General features: G+C 37.7%; 1 long non-coding RNA gene across 1 annotated transcript; it reads left to right on the top strand.

Annotated features, from left to right (window-relative positions):
- Positions 1 to 894: 894 nt before the first annotated feature.
- Positions 895 to 1,677, top strand: LOC119908751. The gene is made up of 2 exons (XR_005445334.1): positions 895 to 1,035; positions 1,333 to 1,677. It is a non-coding gene; the product is annotated as an uncharacterized LOC119908751 (long non-coding RNA).
- The last annotated feature ends 6,031 nt before the right edge of the window (positions 1,678 to 7,708 follow it).

Below are 7,708 nucleotides of genomic sequence, written 5' to 3'. Positions count from 1 at the left end.
CTTCAGTCCCGAAGTGAATCCTGGTTTGTTAACTTTATGTCACTTGTCCTCTTTGTGAAATGGTTAGTAACTTCAGTAACTTACAGAGGAGGTGCTGAGCAGCCTGTTACAGCAGCTGTGTGTTCAAACTTAGCCTAGTTATTAGCCAAAGTAGTAGTTACCCAACCTCTAGTGTGGGCTTTAGGAGATAACTTACACACAGCCGGGGCAACAGGCTGCCCGTGTATGGGATTAATATCCTGCCATGATTCAAAACTGAAAATAAAGTTTTGAAAGGTTGAAACTAAGTGTTTGAAAACTAAAAATCTTAAAAAAAAGTCTTGCAAGATTGAAAACTAAGATGTGCAAGCTTGCAAAATGTAAAAAAATAATAATATCTCTGCAACATTATGTTGTTTTTGAGTTTTCCTTCTTCAGAACAATTTTTCAGAGTTTCAAATTTGTCAGTGTTCTCCCACTGTATTAGTTTGTTTTCCAGGTTTGAAACCTTGTAAATGGTGATCTGAAAACTAGTGTGCAAATGAAGTGAAAAAAAGTTTTGAAACTCTGAAAATTGAGGTGCAAAAGTGCGAAACTTTATTACATTACATTACATTTGCACTCCTATTGCAAACAATTTTTGAGAGCTGAGTTTACAACACCCACTTTGCGGAGATACATCTACACAGTTGCGAGTTTGCGACTCACGTTATTTGTGGCAGCGTTGTCACGCAGCTCTGCTCTGAAACTCTGAAACTCAGACTGAGCGAAAATGAAGCTTTGCAACCTCGCAACTTAAAAAAAGGTCTGCAGGCAGGGCCTTCTGCTCTTGATCAATGCTTGGCTGTCTGCTGAAGTACAGTCCAATCACAAGTTATATTTACTGGATAGAGGGATTGACAGACTGCACAGGATATGTGTTCAGGAAGCACGGCTTCCAAGCGGTGCATGGATGTGGAGAGGAAATCTGCAACGGGTAGTAGCTCAGGGCGGTTTGTTCATCAGCGCGATGTCACCCGTGGTGTTGTGTCGGGACATGCAGTAACTGAACCAGCGGTGAGTAAGAAATAGTATAAATAACATGTAATTTGTTAAGCTATGAGGAGAGGAAAAGTCCGCTAGCCACTAGGCTAATTTATGCTGTGTTAAATGCAGGCCTAACTTACAGTAAACTATCAATGGAGACTCTACCAGACAAATCTCGGCAGTTATTAATCCAAAATGTATGCTTTTGTTAACTGTGATTATTCTATTAAACCATGTTTTATGTGTGGTAGTTGAGTAATTTAAAGTTGACTTTACTGTAATTAACCAGTAACAACCAGTTTTTGTTTTTTCTTTTATGGCCTAAAGCACTGAAGACAATTAGGCAGCATGCTGTGGTCATCACTCACAGGAGGACGAAAAGAAGAAGACATATATATTTGTGGACAGCTTCATCCTGGAGTTCATTGTTATTGTCTACAATGAATGAACAATGATCATTAACAGATGGGTAGCCATTCATCAGTTCACCCTCAAAGACACCTTTGGATGTAAAGACAACTACTTTAGCATTTATTGAAAACTAAACTGACTCACAATAATCTGATTCAGCTGTCAAATGTTTTTAGGTGCAGCAAATCCAAACTAAAGAACCATGGCACTGGGGCTGAAAATGTGCAATGAATAAAACTATTCACATTTCAACAAATACAACCATTTGATTCTGTTCTCTCCTTTTGGTTTGCAATATGCAAGTATTAAACTTAAAAGGCTGGGTACCTACAAGCCTAGGTGTCATTTACACTCGGGATGCTGGTGACACACATTCACACACCAGTTTTGAGATCACCATTTACAAGGTTTCAAACCTGGAAAACAAACTAATACAGTGGGAGAACACTGACAAATTTGAAACTCTGAAAAATTGTTCTGAAGAAGGAAAACTCAAAAACAACATAATGTTTAGAGACTTGAGATTTATTTATTTTTTTTACATTTTGCAAGCTTGCACATCTTAATTTAAGTAAGATTTTGAGTTTTCAAACCCTTAGTTTCAACCTTTCAGAACTTTATTTTCAATTTTGAATAATGGCAGGAAATAGCGCTCTGTGCATCTGCACTCGACTGCTCTTCCTCAAGGACCTTGACCTGCCTGTGACCTTAAAACTGAATTTTGTGGTTTGAAATTGAATTTAGAGAACTGAATTTGAATTGAGACAACTGAAAGTGAAAGCACACAAAGGCTTTAATTTTTTGTGAGGCTCAAATAGTTTCAGTTTAGTTCATAATATCACATTCAGTTTTAAGTGTATTGGAATTCAGTTTCAAACTAATAAATTCAAATTCAAGTTTAGCAATTCAAATTCAGTTTTTTAATGCAGTTATTCAAGTTGAGCAAGAAAAACATCCAATATCCCCATGACGTTTACAGAAAATGCTGACAGTTTACTAATAAAATAAGTTTCCCATCCTGCTGCCATTAGCTCTGTGAGTATTTTGGGAAAGAGACGTCCCTTTTGTAGCTGACAGTGAGGCCAACAGCCTAGCCCAAGGGTAGCGTTGAAGTTTGGAAAAGTTCACCCACTAAAAGTAGTTGTTATCAGCACCATCAGAACAGAGTGTTTTGTTTGTAGTTTGAGTTCATCAAGACAGGCTGGCACTGTTGTTCTCTCATGTGCCATTTTGTAATGTTGAAATGTGATCAGAAAGGGAGAGTAATTAAGCCTGTATAGAGGTTGAAGGAATAAGGTCAAGTTTAAACAGCCCCTGGTCATCAAGGACAAAACTGTGGAGAGGGTGGAAAGTTTTAGGTTTGTTGGGACCACCATATCCTCCAGTCTTAAATGGGACACCAATGTCAGTCAGATTGTTAAAAAAGCTCACCAGCGACTCTTCTTTTTAAGACAACTTAGGAAATTTAAAGTGTCCCAGGCAGGTATGCTCCACTTTTACAGAGCAGTGATAGAGAGTATAATTATTTTCTCCATCACTGTAAGGTGTGGTAACTGCTCAGCAGATGATAAATCTGCACTGAATAGGGTAGTTAGGACAGCGTCAAAAATAATTGGGCTGGACCTCCCTAAGATCTGTGACTTCTACAACACCCGTTTACTTAAAACTGGACTGAAAATACTTAAAGATTCTTTGCACCCTGCTAATTCTCTTTTTACCCTTCTACCATCAGGCAGAAGGGTAAGAAGCATCAGATCTAGAACCACCCGTTTTTCAAATAGCACTGTGAGGTCCCTCAATTCACACCAACAATCCTTATCTGCTCTGCCTATAAACTACGTCCTTCTCCTCAGTGTCACTAAATGTATTAGCACTTTGTCTGATTTTTGATTATCTGTTATATTTACTCATTAGTATTGTTTTGTTTTTATGCTATTTGTTATGTATGATGATGTGTTGTTATTTTTGTCCAATATTGTCTTGTACTGTCCTGAATGAGCCAAATCACTAAAATGAATTCCAGGCGACTTGCGTCGTTTTGGCAAATACAGACTTGAACTTGAGCTTGAACTTGAACCAAGAGCAGTTAACTCAGACTCAGATATGCATGTGTTATGTTGGTTTTGGATTTTTAGATTTTGTTCAATATGTTCTGACAGCTGTGGACAATTAAATTAATTATTAAACATCCATCCATCCATCCATCCATTGTCAACTGCTTATCCTGCTAACAGGGTCGCGGGAATTATGAAACATTTTAAATAAAATAAAGAAATCTGTATTTGCTGCTCCAGAATATAAAGATACATTATGTAAGATTTAATTTTTTTTGTGAATTGGGGAGTGTAATTTATCACTGTCGTAATTAAGAACACTTGTACATCTACATTTGATATGATTACATTACTTATGATCGGAAACTAACAAGTCGACAACTTTGCTAACACAGCCAAACATCAAGCAAGTGCGACAGCACAAGACATAGCAATATTGCCTACTAGTCCAACAGAAAGAAGGCCAACTTGCCGTTTGTCTTGCAACCTTTTTATTTCACAAAGCTTTCGCCAACATCCAGAAGCCTCTTACTTGGTCACTCTCTGTCTGCAACGTCCTCTTCTCCTCTGCCATAGAGGCTGCTGAGCTCGGTTATGTTGCCTGTTACATTATGTTGCTTGAAACATGGGTGACAAGCTAGCCAACAGTGCTAAACAGCACCGATGCAAGAGCACTACATTAATTTGGATGTTATTTGGAAGTTATTTCAGACAAGTCCAACAGCAAGAAGGCCAGCTCGGCATCTGTCTTGCATCCTTTCAGCTCTTTTAGCTCATGCCAACGAGTAAAAGCCAGGCCGATATTTACTCTTGTCTGGTCTCTATCTTTTTCTGTTCCTCGCTTCCTCCAACAACATCTACTTGCGTGTTTTTGCAGCCTAGGCCATGATATCCATACTGAGTATACCAACCTAGCTTCTTCCAAAGAAATTGCATTGTAACACTATGTAGCATTGGAATACATCCTATTACAAAAGAAAGAAAGAAAGAAATCCTATTGAGATACAATTTCTACATAATATAGCTTTAACTTTTTTAAAGTCACGTTTGCCTTTGATTTTGAAGCTATTATTTTGAAGTACTACATAATGTAGCTTTAACTATAGTCATATAAGTCACATGTTTGCCTTTGTAACTTGATGTAACTGAGCTCAGCCAGACGATACTGAAACTGACCAGCTTTACAACCCATTGGCCCTCTGTTGTATTGCCTTAATCTATGCGGCTATTTTCAATCTAACCTCCAAACATGATATCCAATTGAACTCTCTGAATGTCAACTGTTGGACCTTCATATTTTCGGGGTCATTGTCTTGTGGTAAAATACATCTCTCTCAGTTGACTGCAGCAGGTTTCCAGCTGACTTTTTCACAATATTTTATCAAACTCATCATATTTCTATGGCATGTAATGTTGATAACATAACTGGTCTAACAGTCATGTCCAATATATACCTTAGAGGAAAGAGACACTGAAAACTGGAGCAGTGAACTATAACCTGGTAAGCAGCATTCTGGATCCATTGAATGACTCTGTGGAAAGCAGATCTGGCAACTCTTTACACATGTGGAACAAAGGTTAAACCGGAATGAATCAAGTTACGTAGATAAAAAAAAGTGCTATTGTTCATTGATTAGCCTTTTCACGCTTGAAGTGTCTCAGTCTGATTCTTGATTCTAGGGCTTTGCATGTTCTCCCTTTGCCTATAGGCTCCTGAGGATGCTGCACTGTCCTCAACATCTATGGGCTGATTTTTGTGTCAGTACAAACTGAATTTGAATCATTTAGAACTGAATTTGAATTGCTCAACTTGAATAACTGCATTAAAAAACTGAATTTGGATTGCTCACCTTGAATTTGAATTTATTATTTTCAAACTGAATTCCAATAAACTTGAAACTGAATGTGATATTATGAATCTAAACTGAAATTATTTGAGCCTCACAAAAAATTCAAGTCTTTGTGCTTTCACTTTCAGTTGTCTCAATTCAAATTCAGTTCTCTAAATTCAATTTCAAACCACAAAATTCAGTTTTAAGGTCACAGGCAGGTCAAGGTCCTTGAAGAAGAACAATCAAGTGCAGATGCACAGAGCACTATTTCGGCCAATCAGCACGTTGGTTTTTGACCACTTCCTGTATTCCACACCGGCAGCCTGTTGCCCCGTCTGTGTGTAAGTCGCGGAGCCGCGGAGATAACGTTAGCTTTGCAGTAGAATACCACTAAAGCAACTTACCACACCTACTGCTTCTCCAGACTGTCTCTCAGTATGAAATAATGTTACTCCAACACGGCTCAGTGTGTGGGACAGACGCTAGCCACTTTAGCCACGCAGCATGCTAGCGGCAAGTTCACCCAGCTAACATACTGTAGTAAAACTGCATATAAAGTCCACAACTTACATGTTCCAAGTTTGAAGTCGGCTTCAACCCATCCCTGTCCTTCAGTCCCGAAGTGAATCCTGGTTTGTTAACTTTATGTCACTTGTCCTCTTTGTGAAATGGTTAGTAACTTCAGTAACTTACAGAGGAGGTGCTGAGCAGCCTGTTACAGCAGCTGTGTGTTCAAACTTAGCCTAGTTATTAGCCAAAGTAGTAGTTACCCAACCTCTAGTGTGGGCTTTAGGAGATAACTTACACACAGCCGGGGCAACAGGCTGCCCGTGTATGGGATTAATATCCTGCCATGATTCAAAACTGAAAATAAAGTTCTGAAAGGTTGAAACTAAGTGTTTGAAAACTCAACTCAACATTATTTTGTTTTTGATTTTTCAATTTTGGAATTCAGTTTCAAACTAATAAATTCAAATTCAAGTTGAGCAATTCAAATTCAGTTTGTACTGACACAAAAATCAGCCCATAGGATAGTAAGAGACACCAGCAGATGTAGAAAACATGTATTTCGTCTTATCTGCATTTACAATATGGAATTGATTTGGAAAAAACAACTGGAAAGTAAACATTTTGTTGATTTTGAACATATTCAGTGCTGTTGCACTACATGGAATATACAGTAGCACTACACAAATGATATAATCTACTGCACTTTCTTGAATGTAGCTGGATTTAAGTCATATTATAAAGCTACACAATATTTCATGGAGCCCAGAAATTAGTTGCTAGATTCTGAGTTATTGTCCTGAGTTTGCAGACGGGTATGGAGGAAACGAACAAGACTAGAAATAGAATTTAGAATGCTAACAAATCAGTGACTGAAAAAACTGCATAATTAAGTCATTATTAAAAAGATTAAATGTATATAAACGTGCCAAAATTCTTCTGATAATTCAGATTTATGTTGACATCGAATGAAAGTTGTCAAGTTCAAGTGTGAAAAGAAATCAACATTTTAACATTTGCCTTTAAGTTCACTCCTTGTCATTGATTTAAAAATGTAATCTATTAAATCTATCAAATTTATACATTATAGAAAATAATGGCACATAAATTTCAAAAAACCTATTTAATATTATTTACTTAAGCGTTTACTGTCCCCAAAGGTTCATATCATCATTTAAATCCGTCATTTTAGTTATTGATTTAAATTTTTACTATTTAATACATTCTTCCAAGTCAGGTTGGGTCCTCCATACCAGACGTTTCATTCAGTCTAACCTTCTTAATGAAGTGACCCTGGAAAGTGATGTCTTGGCTTGTTTTGTGAGGAAGTGCCATGGGGACGATGTTTGCCAGTCTTTGTGTCTCGTGGATGACAGCCTCAGTGAAGGGCATGTTCTTCCATATCTAATTTCTATTTTGATAATTTTGTGACATTTAATAAAGCATAATGTCATTACAGTGCAGTTATGTTGTGCTAAGTTATAGTTTTAGCACAGCTGTACCGTAACTTTAGTCCTGCTAGTGTTTACAGCCAACAGCTGATGAGAGTTGTTCTGGGTCCGCTCCACTTCAGAGCCCTGACAGGGTTCTACCAGGAGCTGAATTACCACAGAGGCCATCTCCTCTCCAAAACAACCATTAAAACACAGCCACATAGCAACGTTAGCGTTAGCCCTGTGGTTTGTTTACAGCTAACATCTGATCCGGTCCGCCAGAGAACTTTTAGTAAGAGTGTGTTTAATTCATCTAGTGTGTCAAGCTTATTACTTGATTAAAAATAATTATAATAATATAATGGTTGTATACTCAGGAAAGATTGTGAAATGGACGGATTTAGCCGAAGTAGTGGCTTAATCGAATATTTCTGTGGTTTTTACATGGTTTGAATTTGGTTGTGGC

This window comes from Micropterus salmoides, unplaced genomic scaffold (genome assembly GCF_014851395.1).
Source record: "Micropterus salmoides isolate LMB-PRFRI ecotype aquatic unplaced genomic scaffold, ASM1485139v1 Ms_hic_scaffold_18, whole genome shotgun sequence".
Taxonomy (NCBI): Eukaryota; Metazoa; Chordata; class Actinopteri; order Centrarchiformes; family Centrarchidae; genus Micropterus; species Micropterus salmoides.
Note: the sequence above shows the minus strand (reverse complement) of the source record. Positions and strands in the feature narration are given on the sequence as shown.